The sequence below is a fragment of the Ischnura elegans genome (assembly GCF_921293095.1).
Source record: "Ischnura elegans chromosome 13 unlocalized genomic scaffold, ioIscEleg1.1 SUPER_13_unloc_4, whole genome shotgun sequence".
In the NCBI taxonomy this organism is placed as follows: Eukaryota; Metazoa; Arthropoda; class Insecta; order Odonata; family Coenagrionidae; genus Ischnura; species Ischnura elegans.
Genome location: NW_025791660.1, coordinates 10,243,594 through 10,261,033, shown reverse-complemented (window position 1 = coordinate 10,261,033; position 17,440 = coordinate 10,243,594). Strand labels below are relative to the sequence as shown.

The window sequence follows — 17,440 nt, the reverse complement described above, 5'->3', positions numbered from 1 at the left end:
CATTCACAGGTAGGATATTAATTTAACTGTGATATAAATGAATATATAGCAAGCACTATCTCTCCATAGACATTCTCCTATCTCCTACAAAATAAACTCAAATGCCTCTGGAAGCATCCCTTACACACATAAGGCCACAAAAAAATATTTAAAGGGACATGCATCAGTAGAAACGATTGTAAAAACATATTTAGACACATCCTCTCATGCCACAAAGTAAAATTTAAAGGAAAAGAAGATATATGAAGTAAATAGAATGTATTTAAGTTTTATAATAGTCACTAGTCATTATAAGTGAAAAGTTACTATTTATTAAACTGTAGATCACCCACATTTCACCTCAGTAAGGTAATTAATTTATAAATGAAGAGGTATGCGGGGTTAGGTATGAGAAATGTAGCCCAAAGTTCCTTGTTTTACTTTGTGGAACCACGATCTTCCAAATAAAGTTCATTCTAATAATATTCCACCACAACTATTAATATTCAATGACCTTGATCACGTCTAGTCACAATTGGAACAATCTCCTCCATCTCATAATCCAGCTAGCCTGCCCTTTTTCATTCCGTCATTTTGACTTCGCTCTTGACCGCTTCGGAAAGAAATTCTCGTGGAGAACGTATCGCCTGTCGACCTCTGCTCCGGAGCACTTCCATCGAGAGCGCACTGTAGCGAATGTAGCGTTCTTTGGACCTCACCCCATGGTAACGGAGATTTCTAAATAGTCTTATCCACTTTCAGAAATATATTCCTATCACCTCACCTTGAAGAGTAGCTCACTGAGGATCGTATCTTTAACTTTAAAACTCAGAGTATTGTTTTCAGGGTTTTTGGGATTGTGATAATTGCATCCCAGCTAGCACATTATAAGCCATTGAGATAAGGTGAAAGGAAGAAATATGGAAGGCGATTATCAAGTAAGCTTTTTATGGGTTTCTTACAGCCATGCCAACAAACATCCAGAGCAATGACAAAATGGATGCCAAATTTTCAGCAGTTCCGTAAATTATTTTATAGATTTAGAGTATTCAATAAGGGATTTATTCATAAGAATAATTTTTCCATTCTTGGCCCTTCTATAATATGAGTAGAAATAGCATCAAATGGCCATAACTTGAAAATCATTCATGTTTATGAACTGATGGCAAAACAATGGTCAAAAGAAAAGACAGACGGAAGAAAAAAAGAATTTCACACGATTAGCGACGTAGAATAATATAAAAATGCCGTAAGGAATCTTTAAAATACACATTGTATTCAACACGTTACCAGGCGATAAATTAAAATTCATCAATATTTTATCGTGTGGGCCTTGAATAATTTCAGTCGTTTATGTATATAACAGCAAAGTTTTTCTATGTTACTGAATTTTAAACTGTTAACTACGACTATTATTGCAGCAGGTCTGTTTTGTTGTAGTTGTTGGGAAAATTTAGTTGTGTCTACATCTCTAAACATTCAACAGTAAAATGGGAATGCCTTTTCAGGACGTGCTTTTCCTTTTTTATTTCTCTCGCCTATTTTCTCTGGCAATATTTGCAAAGTATTTAATTAAGTTTTATGTATCAAGAATCAGTGAGACCACAACTTGAACATTTTCCCCATTTTTATGTAAACATATGGACTTCATAAAACATGCATTTTATCATTTGTTGTTTGAAAAATGAAATTTTAGATATTCTTGATGGTAAGATGAGAGTATCTTATAGGTTTTAACATCATGTTAAACAAAAGCGGTAGTTAATTGGTTCATAAGAACTGAATAATGCCGGCCTCTGATAGAGGTAGTTAAAAAGCTATTTCGTACATATTATTTTGGTTAGGACTATGTCTCATGGACAAGAAATTAGTGGATTACATTTATAATAGATCTTCGTAGCAGTGTTTTTCAGCTATGGAATACGTACGAGGAAAACCGTGGCAAAAAACGTTATATATAACAAGAGAAATATTTACTATCCATTCTTATCATACATTACGTTCAAACTCAGTTGGTCGATTGTGTTAGATAAAATCTTGCACTTGAATGGCATGCTTATTTTAAGTAAGGCAATCACACAGTAATGCATAATCCATAAAAAAAGCTTAGATTACATGCGTTTGTATGTACTTAACCAATGGTCTACCCCACGGGTAATCCAGATAAGAAAGCTGACAAGCGTTGTGCTCACAATCAATTGTCTCCCTCAATTCTGCCAGGAATGCCATTCATGCAGAATGGAGGGAGACCACCTTTAGCCCGAATAGCCTTTTTCGAATATATTCGCAGGGAAAGGATCAGATTTTAATTCAAGAATATTTGAATCGTGCATTTCCAAAATGTTGTAAATGCCAAAATTTGAAAAATGCACTTTTCATACTAAAATGTTGTAAATGTCATATCTTTCTATTGTAAAACAGTTTGTCTGGATAGTGCTGCATCTAGCAGGAGAAAACGGAACTAGAAGTAGCAGTTTCTTCCCCCGTTTCAGGAGAAAGAGAAACGTTTTTTCTTTCCCTGTAAAATTTTTCTTTTGGCACTTACAATGTTTTGGAAATGCATAATTCATTTATTGTTAGAAACTCGAATTTATGTCAACTTCACAAGTCTACGGTTCATATTTAGAATTAAAACTCTCCTATTTGCCGATGACATCATCTATCGCAAAACCAATGATACCTCTGACTTAGCAATACTATCTTTGGATTAAAGTAACGTTCATCAGTGTATCCTAGACTGATAGTGTCTCAAACTGAATCCGAGCAAATGCACGGAGGGAAATTTCTTGAGTTCAGTGGTGTAGCCAGGGGAGGATCTAGGGGATCGGGACGGGTCGGGGGTATTGCAGTCCAAGTCCACATTGTCTCTAAATCATGCCAACGCATTCGATAATATTATTCAAATCGGAACTAATGTTTTCTTAACGTGAAATAGCCTAAGCTTTTTTCCCCACGAAGCCAAATTTATAAACTGCCTAATAATTGAATGGTACTCACGAAGACGACTTATGCTGCACACGTCTTCCAACATTATTAGTTTTTTGATATTTTTCTTAGTTTCATTGCTTGGAAGAAGAGTACTTCAGAAACCGACCAGACACAGCACAGCATGAACGAGGGCTACATGAATGCGGCCAAAATACCGATATCGGCTCATCCACATGAAGGCTGTTGTCATCTTAAGACAAACAAAGCGGTGAGATCCAGAAAAATTGTGAGATCACATGTTCAACAATGCCATGAAAAGCTACAAGAGAACATTGTGATATTGTATGGTACTCTCCAAGACGACTTACTGTACATACTTCTTTCAACCTTAGTAGTTCATTTGACATATATTCAGTAACCTATTTTCATTTTAACCAGTCTGAGCACAGATATTCGTGTCTAACTCCGTGAGTTTTGCATTTACATATCATGGATATACAATCAAACCGATTGCATATATTAGGCCCTCGATTTAAATTTACCATTGATGATGAATTTTATTTATGATTAACGGGTTGTAAATAAGATGGAGAAACTTAGGACAATCTTTTTAATTTTTGGTTCATCTCTATACGGGAGACTCATTAGTAAGGCACCAATTGTTGTCCTGTCATTTGTTTTCGTTCCCATGTACCTTTAAATTAATATATTTATGCCGCGACTTATTCCTAGAATTTGGTTAAGCAGGAGTACATTAATGAATGAATATTACTTGCCTTGGGGAATTAGAAATCAAGGAAAAAACAACGTAAAAAAATTCAGTAACCTCATCAGAAAAATCCACAATTTGAAGCAAAAAAGAATAAAAAATTTAATAGAAATTCATAGTTTTTACAGTTAATCATCCTAACACTAAGGTATAAAGAAATTCGTATAATGAATGCACCCACGCATTTATTCTGTCGGTTAACAATGAAACAACAGAAATAAAATATTTTTATTAATTATGGAAACTGAGCTACTGCAAACAATGACACAAGACCCTCTCTTATGTAAGTAAAATCTACTTTTTTAAAGCAGAAACAGGATATTTCATGGATGAGTATATGACTGAAGACAAGAAAATAAAACCAAGGATTATACTGTTACGACCAGATGACTCAAATGGCACCGTTGTTGTGCGTTGGCTTTAGCTGGACTGAACATTTACAGTAAAAAATAATATTTTAATGCAGTGTCAACTCATAAGTTCCAGTTTTTCATCGGTTAAAAATAGGCAACTTTTCAAAGTCACATTCATCGTTTCAGCCGTATATACGCCTGTTAAATTTGAATTATGGGTGCCGCAAATTTTTCGTACCTTCCAGGGTACAATAAAAAATATAGAGAAAAAGAATATTCATAAGGGAAGAAGAAGGAATATGTTTTGGAATATTTGCAAACAACATTTTGAATGAATGAAATCAAGCATGCCAAAAATATTCTGACTTGTTTTGTGCGAAGAATTTTTTCCCCGAAATACCTGAGCTGTCTAATCTAAGCTCGAGGACACAGGAGCATTTCAAAGAGATGTTCAAAAGCTGGTTGCAGAAGGAATTGTAATTCCTTCCAGATGAATATCAATATCTCCCTCTCACATCCAGTGAGTGCAAATGATGACCGTGCATGCATGGTTGGCAAATATATACAGAGTGTAAAAATAATCATTCGTATATATCAATCATCACATTTTTAAAAGTGGAGTTTTAATTCAGGATTTTGTTTCACAAAGGATGAAATTGCGTGTAAATGTATAAAATAATAATCAGTAAGAAAGAAATATTGGACCCATTTCCATAATTTTGAAAAATCTACAAACAGGTACTTTCTTCAAACATTATTCTCCTCAATGCCCTTAATGTCAGTCATTTTATTTCACCTAATATGACCAATCATGAATGCCAAAAATGAATAAGTGTGAGTATATTTTCCAACTGACTATGCTGATGGTCGCGGGTTCGAATCTCGTCAAATTCGCTTTTTTCACATAAAAAAAATATGGACGACACTGGGACTCACACCCAGGACACCTACTATAGGTTAGAGGAGCAGCGCCATAGACCGCACCACCACGGCCGTAGTGGAGATGTAATAATTACTCAAGGGACATCATGCTTCACAAAATCTTTACAAACGAATATCACTCGAACCCGGACCTATGTTGAAGAAAGCCGTGACCCTTTTTCTACCTAGCATATATAGGGAAAGTGGGAGCAAGTTTCGTGGTCTCACCTTGTTAGTAGACAACACAAACGGTGATACTTCTGATAAATTATATGAAATATGGCCAATATTTCAATTTTTAAACAGAAAATTTAAGCTATTACCTTGCACGATGAACTGCTGTGTTGTGGAAAACATGGTGCGAAGCTGTTTATAAAAGGAAAACCAATTAGGTTTGGGACCAAACTATGGTGTCTGACAGAATCAAATGGCCATATAATTCACACAGAGCTCTGTGGTGGATTGTGTACTCAAATCCCCAAGTCTGATTTTGGGCAAGGAGATGATGTAGTTGTGGGCATATTGGAAAAGAGTCTGCTAGAAAAAGATTCAAGGCTGTCCTTCAATAACCTTTTCACATCTGGAAAGTTACTGTCCACTTTAAAGCAAATTGGAGGGACTGGCACACTGCGTGAAAATTGAGTGAAGTATGCGGATTAGGGGTTAACGGAAAAAGCCACATTGAAAAAAAGCTAGAGGAACAAGGGAGGAAAGAAGCAATGGTGACATACTTGTTATTAGCTGGAATGAAAATGCAGAGGTAACAATGATGACAAATTGTATCCAGGGAAGAAATAAGGTTGTAAACCTTTACAACCTTATTTCTTTGAGAGAGAAAAAATGTTACTATGCCCATTCCTCTCGCCATTGCAAAGTACAAAAACTTCATGGTAGGAGTAGATTCAGGCGACCAGCTATTGGCCATATACAGGGTGAACATCAGGACATAAAAGTGGTGGTGGCCATTTTTTGCCTGGGCAGAAGACGTGTCATGTGTTCATGGCTGCTTGTTACACTGAAATGTGGGGAGTACAATGGACCATTTGCAGTTTCAGGGAGAATGTGCTCTTGATCTTGATGCGCTCATGAAGCATTTTCCATCTGCTGGATGTGGTTTTAGACAATCACATATAGGGGCTGAGTAAATCAGGACTGACCACTAAGACCATTTGATAAATAAAGAGTCGTCAAAGTATTAAGTATTTGCTCAAAGTAAAAATATAAAAAGTTTATATTTGCAAAACATAAAATGTTTCTTTACACCCAAAATGTTTTCTTGCACTTCATGAGGAATGATGCAATATTTTTTCTATGGTGGAAACACCCGGTGAAAGCTCTCTAAAAAATGTAACTCATTATATCCATGATGCATCTGAATTGAAGATAAAAAATAAAATAAAATGACTAACATGCAACATTTAAAAAAAGTATCTTTATCATTCCAATACTAATGAAGACCATGAATTTAGTTCACTCAAGCATCCACGAACAACTTGAGTTGCATGTAAATATCTCTGAATTGAATAGTGCAAAAAATTTAAGAAATGATTTTTTTGTTTCAATGAGTTCATATAAAGTAATTCCGGTTAAAAAATTAAAATATTTGTAAAAAAAATCATTTGGGCACTAAGGGGTTCATGCCAAATTCGAACATGAAATCTCAACATATACTTTCGGCCACATATTACACACTATAAGAAGAAAAATAACCTCTTCAAATTGACATTTCTCATGCACTGTGTACTGCTATTAATTTTTAAAACAGATTTACAGAAATACATAGTCCTTTCTCTGAAATGTTTGTGTTCTTCCCCTCACTGATTACTGTTCGCAAACGTGGTCCTCAGATTGTCCCTCACATATCAAGTATCTTAAAAGAAACTAAAAATTTCTTCATTAAAATAGTGAAACATCGTTAACCCCTCCTTAGTAACTACACCACCAATGATCTACTCTCTCAACTTGTGACAGTTACAACTCTTACAAACAATGATGCACACTGACAAGGAGACTTTGCGTAAGTGATGTCAAGAAAGAAGATGAAATATCTTTCATTTGAAAGTAGACACCACGATAGAAATACTGTAGGGTTTTGTCCACATATGCCTGGGTTCAAGAGAAAAAAAAAAACATTTAATAATTTAAAAATACACTCACACAGAATTCAATTAAAAACTTTTGCCTATTGATTCACGGTTGATTTGGCCTAGTGGTAACGTAGCGCATTTTTGTTTTGAAAGACAAGGGTTCAAGCCCCCGAGTAAATTTCTTCTAGTCTTCCATTTTCTACATTCTTTTAAATTTGTTCTATCTTCTTCAGAATTCTTGATTTAGGATGTTTTACATTTATTTAACTAAATCAACATTTATGTCACTGGCTAACCCTTGATTCGCATTTTTCTTCCTATTGATTCATCCAAGCAGGAGTGGTGAAACTGTGATGCTGTCATCAAAGTAACGGCAACTCATTTCCTAAGCAAATGATTTTAAACATAATGTCTTCCAAGAGTTTCCCAGGTTCCATATGGCAGATAGATGTTAAATCAGGAGGCACAAAACTCTACAAGCTTGGAATGAGTGAACCGGTGATGACCTGGACTTTAATAGAATAGGCTATTTCAGCACATATCTCCAGGATTTGAATTCCCTGCCAGTGCTTCATGGGTTGCATATTTCAAGAGGAGACACCTAATCATACAATGTAAAATAACAAAACATGTGTCAGTGAGCAATCAAGTGTCAGTTGAAGAAATATTGTAATTAGTAATGACGTTTCAGGAGCAAACAAAAAGCTGTATCTCCAAATATAATAGGGATTTCATAATTAAAATTGATCATACCGGGTGTCCGTAGAGGGGGATATAAAGGGAACGCTCTCCAGAAAGGACAAAATTGTTCGGGAGGCTCTTGGGAGAGTGACCAAAGTAACACACTCATATACATTGCAGTACGCTATTGCAGCCTCAGGAAAACTGCTTCCTTAAATTTTTACTGTCCATGCCAGAGCCTGGAGGTGATTTTAGTCTGTTAGTGGGCAAAGAAACTGAATTGTGAATTTTTCAGCGTATGTTGTGTACTCTAAATCAGGAAAACTAACGACAAGGCTGTATTTCAAGTTTTAAAATATGTACTCAAGCCATATTTTTACAACAATACATTTTATTGTATATTGATTCCTGGGGTACAAACGAAAAGTTTTATTTATGATGAACTATTGATAGATGAGCAATGAGAACAAATAAGCAGCACAAAAATTATAACACCAAAGTGCACTTCTGTATGCCAGCCGTGGGATGCATATTTTTACTTGCAAGTAAGGCAGTTTATTGAACTACTCCAGAACTACATCTTCCTCCTTCAAGGGAAAAGAGACATGTCCTCACATTATGGAAGGAATAAAAATCGATTCAATCGTGCATCTCCTATTGTCCACACCAGCATCCAATGGTATGCATCAAACTTCGAAGAGAACACAATTATTTTTAAAAACTGGAGGGAAATAGGTCTCCCTAAATAAAGAAATGCAAGTATGAATGCTGAGGTAGCAATTATATAGAATGTAGCTCTTCAATTTTCTGCTTTCCTTCTTATGAAAACTATCATTCAAATTCCTGTGAAGGGGCTAAATAATTCTACAAAAGACTTTAAAAAACAAATGCTAGTGCTAAGGTAGCATTTTTATATATGTAATGACCACGTTGCTTTACAATTTTATATAATGACCAAGTCGCTTTTCAATTTTGTGTTTTTTGCATTTTCTGACAATTCTCATTCCTGTTTAGGGGCTAAATAGTAAATAGAGAATGAAAAATTGTAGAAGGCAGAACCTCTTTCAGTATAATTAAATTTTATACTTTGGTGCATTATATTATGGAGGCATTTCCTCCAATTAATGATCTTTAATACGACAACAATTTCATAAGGTCCGATGAAAGGAAGAGAAAACCGAATAATGCTGCAGCACGAAAAAGCAAAGGAAGTGGAGGAGAGTAGGAGTCTGAAGAGGCCATGGAAAAGAAAAGGGAGAAGCCGACAAACCACAGGAAAAACAGGACCAACAAATGGGCAAAGGCCTCAACCAGTGCAGGCTATGAATCAATTTAAGGTGGCCAAGTAGCATAGTACGAGTAATTGAAAGTTCACATGCATCGCCAATTAGTTCCCTAGCGTATACAGCTTGTTTGAAAGCTCTTGGAACCTAGCTACGTGGAAAGAAGGAATCGCACAAAGAGAGAAGAGTAAGTTTGAGGGAGGAAAGCGTACCTCGCCTATTAGTTGGAAGAGGGAATAATGGTTGTCAGGGTAGCCGAAAATAGCTTTTTGGAGACTAAAAATTCCAACCAAGCATAAAGAAAGAACTCCAACCTCCCATCCAGGTTGTTACATTTTAAAAGAACCTCAATCTTGTTGTCTAGCTCTTTAACTATTCAAGCGTTGAGAACAACATTTCTTTCTTCCTTTCCAAAATCCTATTACACACAAAATCTTAGCCTTTTAACTTCGGACTCAATGTCTCCGTTCTATCCAATCCACTTGAATTGGTTCTTGGCAACAAAATACATGGGGTAAAACTTATTAAGCTACATAAATAAAGTTAAAGCATTTCAGAACAATTGCCAAGTTAAATAGACTACTAGACAGAAACAAATGCAAGAAGAGCAATAGCAACGTTTAGCACTTGGAATGCTCAACTTGATCTCACAGGTAGATGGGTAAAAATCTTCCCTCAGGAGGAACCGGAGTAACTTTTCTAACACAGTAGGTATGCTTAAAATATTTGCTTTGAAAATGAGTTCCCTATACTTTGGTGCCAGCTACACAACATTATCACTCCGCTTGGATAAATCTTGGCAACGGGGTGAGCAATTCGAAGCAAGGGTTAACAAGAGACATTAATGTTAATTTATTAAAAAAATGTAAACGATCTGAAATCAACACATCTGAAGATGGAACAGATTACAAGAAATGGAGAAAATGGCAGGCTAGAAAAACATTACTGTCTCAAAGTCTCAAACACTGGCCTTTCAAAACATACCTACCTGATATGCTACCAAGTGGGCAAATCGAACTTGAAAGCAAAATTTTTTATTGAAATGCAACATGACCATATTTTTCATTTTTTAATGCTTTTTTTCTCTCAAACCCGGGCATATATGGACAAAATCCTTCAACAGTATTCCTATCTAGGTGTCTACTTTCAACTAAAAAGGTTTCATCTTCTGTCTTGACATCATTTACGAATAGTATCCCTGTCACCTACTTAACAGCCTGACACAAGCCCCATTATCCTTATGAACAAATCGCAACTATGCATCAGACTTCAAACCTCTCTCTATGGTAAAGAAGAGAAATAATATAATTATGACATTTAAACAAAGTACGATGCATTTTTTTCCATTAATAATTCAATGAACTTGGCAAAGAGATACAACGGAAGCCATTAGCATACCAAAACATACATCTGGCAACATCAATGCACTCTAGAATTTCCATTGCCAAAAATTAAAGCAAACACGAAGCTATAAGACTTGATATTTAACCCTCCAGCGGGCGCGCTGTGGCACAAAGTGCAACATTGTGCCGTTTCGGTCTCACGTTATTAATAGTAGTTGGTCAGTGAACCAAACGCACCAATTATTCCTTCTTTGTATCACTATGAAGATTTCTGTTATTGATTCAAGCGCCTAGCTTCCCGAATTTCGAAATAAAACGAATAAGTAGATGAACTAGTCGTCTTTGTTGCACTCTGTGCAACGCACGCCTGGTGATGTAATACTATCCCGTAAAGGCAATTATTGATCAACATTGTCTATTTCTGTACGATGTAGCGTGAGGTGAGTTGGTGGGAACACAAGAGTTTTCACCATTCCTTCTCTGAATCAGGTTGAGCTAACAGCTAAGTGTTTGGTGTGTAGGAGCAGCTGTTTGTGGAGAGAAATGAACCTGTGGCATTTTCTCCAATGTGAGCCCTATGATGTGAATACATTTTAGGAATAATTTCCATAGGATATTTTGCTGTCCTTTTATGGGATTTCGATGTAGAAAAATTCAAAAGCTAATTATCACACTGCTTAGGGCACGAAGATTCATTACTGAAGAAGACTATCTGAGTGTACTACAAGAGCTGTCGGACGAGGAACAGGAAGTAGGCATTGAGGAAAGCGATGACACATATGAGGAGGAAAATATTTCCCCTCTTGATAACGGCAGAGACTGATGAAGCTACATCTGATGGTGACGTGAAAGAACCTACAACTGCTGAAGATTGTGATATTGATGGTGAGAATAATCATTTTTTTGGAAAAGTTTATAAATCTTGCAAGTGAAAAAAAACTTCTTTTTGCGGTGCTACAAAGATAAAGCGCCAAAACATTATAAAAACCCTACCAAGGACAAAACTGTGCAAGAAATACTCCTGATAAGGCTGCGGCTTTTCGAAAATGTATAGAGATAGACATGATTGATGAAATTGTGATGCAAATAAACGAGTACATTCAAAATAAAATTGCTCTTGTCCACTATTCAAGGGAAAAGGATTGTAAGGAAACGACAAGAACAGAATTTATGGCTGTGCTGAAAATACTTTTTCTAATTGGCATGAAAAAAGGTTTTCATGCTAATTCTTTAGACTTGTGTATTGAAGATGGATCAGGAATGCAAATTCTAAGGGCAGCTTTGAGTTACTAGCGATTTTTGTTTATTTTACGATCAGTAAGATTTGACGACAGAGCAAGTAGGGATTTCCGAAAACAAACAGATAAATTAGCTGCAATCCGAACAATAATAAACTCGTTCATAGGAAATTGTCAAAAAACACATAAAATGAGTGAATTTGTGACAATTGACGAAATGCTGCAAACATACAGATGCCGTTGAAGTTTCATTCAATATATATTGAACAAACCCGCGAAATACGGGATAAAGTTTTATTCTATGTGTGATGCCAAAATATTCTTCACCAGTAATCTCGAAGTGTATTGCGGGAAGCAGATGAACGGTCCATATTTAGTGTCAAACACACCAGTAGATGTTGTCAAGAGGCTTGTAAGATCAATTGAGGCAACTAATCGTAATCTTACCACAGATAACTGGTATGCTAGTTACCCGCTTGCCAAGCATCTCCTCAGAAAAAACATTACTACCATTGGCACGCTGAAAAAAAAAGAGATTTTCTGCCTGAATTTTTGCCAAACAAGACGTGTGCTGTAGGGTCATCTCTCTACGGGTTTCAGAAAGACATTACCCTACTCTCATATGTTACAAAGAAGAACAAGGCGGTGTTGTTGCTTTCAACAATGCATGATGAGGGGATCACAGATGAAGGTTCAAATAAACCATGTCTTCTAATAGATTACGATGCAACGAAAACAGGTGTCGACACGGTTGACCACGGTTGTATGTATTCTGTGTCCAGATTTACGAAAAGGTGGCCATTAGTTTTATTTTATAGATTTTTGGACATCGCAGGAATCAATGCTCACATATTATAAAGGGCAAACAATCCTACTAATGAACATTGCAGGAGGACATTCCTGAAAACTTTATCGTACATATTGATGAACGCACACTTGAAAAACAGGTCAAACATATTATCTCTACCAGCTGACATTAAAATATTCTTGTCAAGTTATCGAAATGAAGACTTGCAAGTTGAAGAGGTGAGCGAGACAGCAAGTAAGAAACGCGGAAAGTGCGTATTGTGTGGCCGTGCAAAGAACATGTCAACGACAATCAAATGTGGGAGGTGTAATAACTTTTCTTTCCGAAAGCACTGTTAAACAGTTACTACCTGAAAAAAGTGTGCATAAATGACGTTAAAAACCTTAAGACATAAAAACTGAGTTTTTGGCATTGCTAAAAAAAAATGTGATAAAAATTTTATTATTATAAAAGTGCTTAAAAATCTGTACTGTACGTCTAAACTATGTAAAGTTCTATTAGAAAACAAGGTATTGAATATACGCTTCTTAATTCGATTTTTTGTAATTAATATCAGCGGAAAACCAAGTGTTGCACTGAGTGCCACGCGCGCCCGCTAGTGTCAGAGAATATGGCGCGCCTGCTGGAGGGTTAAAAAAAACACGGCAAAACAGTGAGTGCAACAAACCAGTGCCATACAATGAAACACACAAAAATTAATTCATAAGATATTGATAATGATATCTACTTGGACATTGTAATTGTGCAGGTAAAATAATCAATAGTCAACTATTTACACGGAACCACTATCAAACGTTGAACTAATTTTTGCTACTTTCAAGCCCCAAATGAGTTCAAAACTAGCTATATTGGAGGACAGAAAAAATCCACATCACACTTGTCACAAGGGCTCCCATTAGTCCATCAAACTTCTGAATGAACAGTATAAAGATTGGAAAAATTTACCACATTACCACTAATTTACTGCCTGCCACAAGCACCATGATTCTTATAAACAGAATCGCAACATTGCATTGGACTTCCAACCTGCTTCTGTGATAAATTAAATCTCCGATGCGATTATGGTATTTTGATATTCTAGATTTTGGATGAATTTTTTCCCATTATTATTGCAATGAATATGGCAAAGAGAGAGAGAATAGAAGCCATACACAATTACACAATAACAATTAAAACAAATATTATCATTCTCTAACATTTACCTCACCGAACATAATGAGTACCACACAGGAAAGACTTACTATTCAAATAAAAACCAAGACAAATAATGAGTGGTAATAAACAGTTCCATACACTATAACACAAAAACCATATTCATAATAAATTGAAGATGATACTCACTTGGAGATTGTAGAGGTTCAGTCCAGGGAAGCTAAGTTAAAGCAGAATGGGATGGCTAGATAACAGCAGCTCAATCACACACGACAGAATCCTGAAAAGGAAAGAAAGCAACCATGTATTAATACAACAGAGTATATCAAAACTAACACATTGGCAGTACCTTTCCTCACCATACAAAAACAGTGTATAGCTACAACTGTGTAACATGTTGTCATCCTATGGTGAGACAAATTGGAAAGTTAAGTTGATATCTAGACAAAAATGTCATCAAGGCAGACAAATAGTCATTGCAGTAATAATTCAAAGCAAAAATGTTTGGATTATTGAGTAACAAATTTGATCTCAGCAATTCCACCCTAATCAAAAACGGGTGACACCACAGCAACAGATAATACCTAATTTTGAATCTATACAGAACACTTATAGCAAATCACTGACCAATATTGGCAAATATATTTAAAACATTTTCATATTATCACAGAAGAGTCTAATATGACCACAGAAAATCACAGCTGATTAATGCTACACATGACAACCTACTGGTGACTCCTAATATTTAATTGTGATTTGAAAACTTTTACCCCATCAAGAAGTCATCATAGCACATGGTACATTAAACTTAAGAACTGACATAAAACCAGCCAAAATCATTAAAATCCTCAATATAAAAACTAACTGAAATGAAGGCATGACTATAGCACAACGGCAAAGTATAATATACGATATTTGCATGAATGTAGTCCCACCTTTTTTTCCAAAAATACCCATGGTAAAAGTAAAGGGGGACTATATTCAAACCCATCTTTTTCATTTTTCCCTTTAACTCAAGCCTCAAAATTACAGGCTGAAATTATTCAGAGAAATACGGTAGGTAGGAATATTAAATATTATGTATTATTACCTTCCAATGTTAACTATGCTGAAGTTCTGCATACCACAAGATAATACATTACAGGAAAACATGATGGCCATGGCATGTATAAAATATAAATCTCAGCACAGGACGAAGATCAAAGTAGACATAAAAGGAATCACTTCCCAAAAAATGCTTTTTATAAAACCGCAAACAGACAGGAATGGCTGATAATAAATTTCCATGGATCAAACTTCATAGGCTATCCTATAGGCAGAAACAAACAGTTGTCTGTGCATGCAGAAGATCACATTAATTCCACTACAAAAGAGTTAAATACTCACCTTAGTATTTTCCAAAAGAAAACTGAGAAAATATTTTTTTTATACTTTTAAAAACAGATTTTTAACTCACATATAACACTAAATGACATACTTAGACTTTGTACACGCTTCCTTACACACAAATAAAACCACAAGCCCCTGAAAATCTAACAATTATTCTGATATATTAAATGTCATATCTCAATAGTGAAAATTGCAGCACAGCACTTACATTTAAGTATTTCAGGAACAGAATTTTATAGCACTAATAATCCATTAGTAATGGAATTTTAATATGAACCCTTGTAGAGTATATAATAACTGATTTCTTTGGCTTCAATAATACTGAAATTTCTGCTTTCTACATTACTAACCAAAAAATTTAAGAAATGAGATATAAGTTCTCTAAAATCAAAATAATCGGATTAAAGACCAAATATTGACAATCATATAGGGTTTAGTTAATTCAATAACACCTAATTGATCGAAATTGCCATATTGCACTACAATGATCACAAACATAAATTAAATCTGTTCAAACTAAGTACACATACAGTTCTTGCCTCAACTTTAACATTTATGAACAATGGAATTATTTTCATATTTTTAATGTCCCTACCATAAAAGACATTTTAGCATTCTTTCTTACCTCCATGTGTGCATTTATTTCAACCATTTTCATCCATAGCCATTCTGACAATATAAGAAATAAACCAAAATATTAGCAAACAATTATGCATTTGAACTCCAAGCCTGAATTCCAACCATCATTTAAAAGTGAGGTAAAGAATACCTATCTATTCAATTACTTACAAAATAAATAACAACTGATGTAAATCATATATCCTCAACCACTGTGAAAATTTTTGCAAACGTCTACCGTTTTCACATCCGACAAATGAACTTAATTGTAACTGGTTTGTTTGCGACAAATTATCTACATCAAACTTCTTACAGGTGGTTTCGAATGTTGCATCACACTCTTGAATGGCTGATATACAGATGAGAAACATTTCCAAAGAGATCCTCAACTGCCTGTCACAAGCCACATAATATGAGAGAACACAATTGAAACTATATACTAACTTCCCACCTGCCACTCTGATGAGTGACAGCAATAACATGCTTTTTACATGTGTATAATAAAATTAGATTTTGGCTGCATTTATTCTCATTAATAACCCTACAAGCACACAGGAGACTGTCTCTTGACGACAGGTAAGAGACCCCGAGGAGATGGCCGCCCTCTCCCCTTTCTCCCTTGGTTCGTCAATTTTCGAGTGTTCACCCCCACCCACTTCCGCTTCTTTCCGAGGTCAACACTTCGCCTTTCCGAAATTACATTATCTTCAAGAGGCATTATGCGGATACCGAGTGATCATGGCTGTATATTTAATTATTTTCTAATTTTATATTGGTAATTCGTCGTGGTATAACACGAATTAGACATTAATTAGTATAATTATATCGCTGACTACGCCGATACCGGAAAAGAGCCCTTCCTCCCCCTTGCAACATCCGCTTCGTCCCTTTCACTTTGTGCCATAACCGCCATAACTCGAATCTGAGAGGTCCTGCCTTCGAAGTTACGATCACCGCACGTGTTTATCCTCATTGTTGGAGCTTGCCGGTTCTTGCAATCGCTTTTTCAACTGCGTCCATTTTCACCGCTTTGAGGTAAGTACTGATTAATTTGTATCCCTGCTAATTTTTATGGCATTATCATATTGTCTTCACGTGTCCCAAAGGACTTAGATTTTGTCATTTATTCGGTAGTGTATTCGATTCGCTTATGGTTGCCTTTTACATGTATTTTCATGTGTTACTCATTAACCTCATTAAGGATAATATTCGTTATCTAATGTACCTACCTTAGTGTTGATCCCAAATCGCCTCGTGCAAGTCGAAAATATTCACGAAGCATGGCCGTTATCCTTCCGACGCCATTATTTACTCTGTGGACTTTTATTAAGTTTTGTTGAATTCCCGATAATAAGGAAAATTAATGTAAACAGCAGATTTATTTTGAGACATTAAAATTAATGAAAGTTGATATGTTTAATATTCGGCTAGCCGCCATGTTGTGTGGCTCGAGGTGCATTGTCACATTTACTGATATAGATTATAATAATGAATTGATGTCCTTTAGTCTTGCTAATACTCGAGAACCGATTTGGCTCATTTTGATTTTAAAATGTTGGTGAGTGAAAGTTCAGGGAAGGTTTAAAAGGTGAGAATATTATGAGGTATATGTGGCCTTGGAATGGGCCCTGAATATTTTTCGTAAGAAGGACAGGTAAAGTTCGTTATGAACGACTGCAACCTTTTCTTTTGCATATTTAAATTCGTGATAATGGTTGCACATAGTTGGAGCATATAACATTGGAAAGAAAAATAAATTCTCATTCTTGCACTCGAATTTCGTCTTCTGCGTTATTTACCTTGAAATTGGGGAAAGTATTCGAAAAAATGCTGAAAATTTAGTGACATATAGGCTCACTATCCCCTTGATTGTTGATTTACCTCATAAAAA

General features: G+C 35.6%; 1 protein-coding gene across 5 annotated transcripts in view; it reads right to left on the bottom strand.

Moving 5' to 3' along the window:
• LOC124173192 overlaps positions 1–17,440 on the bottom strand; it is a 41,337-nt gene that overhangs the window by 7,541 nt on the left and 16,356 nt on the right. For 4 of the 5 annotated variants that reach the window (XM_046552707.1, XM_046552709.1, XM_046552705.1 and 1 more), the window contains one exon: positions 13,732–13,822. The gene's annotated coding sequence lies outside the window, so the exon portion shown is untranslated. Of the gene's footprint in view, positions 1–13,731; positions 13,823–14,632; positions 14,696–17,440 lie in introns of those variants that run through there. The other variant, XM_046552708.1, reaches the window with a different exon arrangement.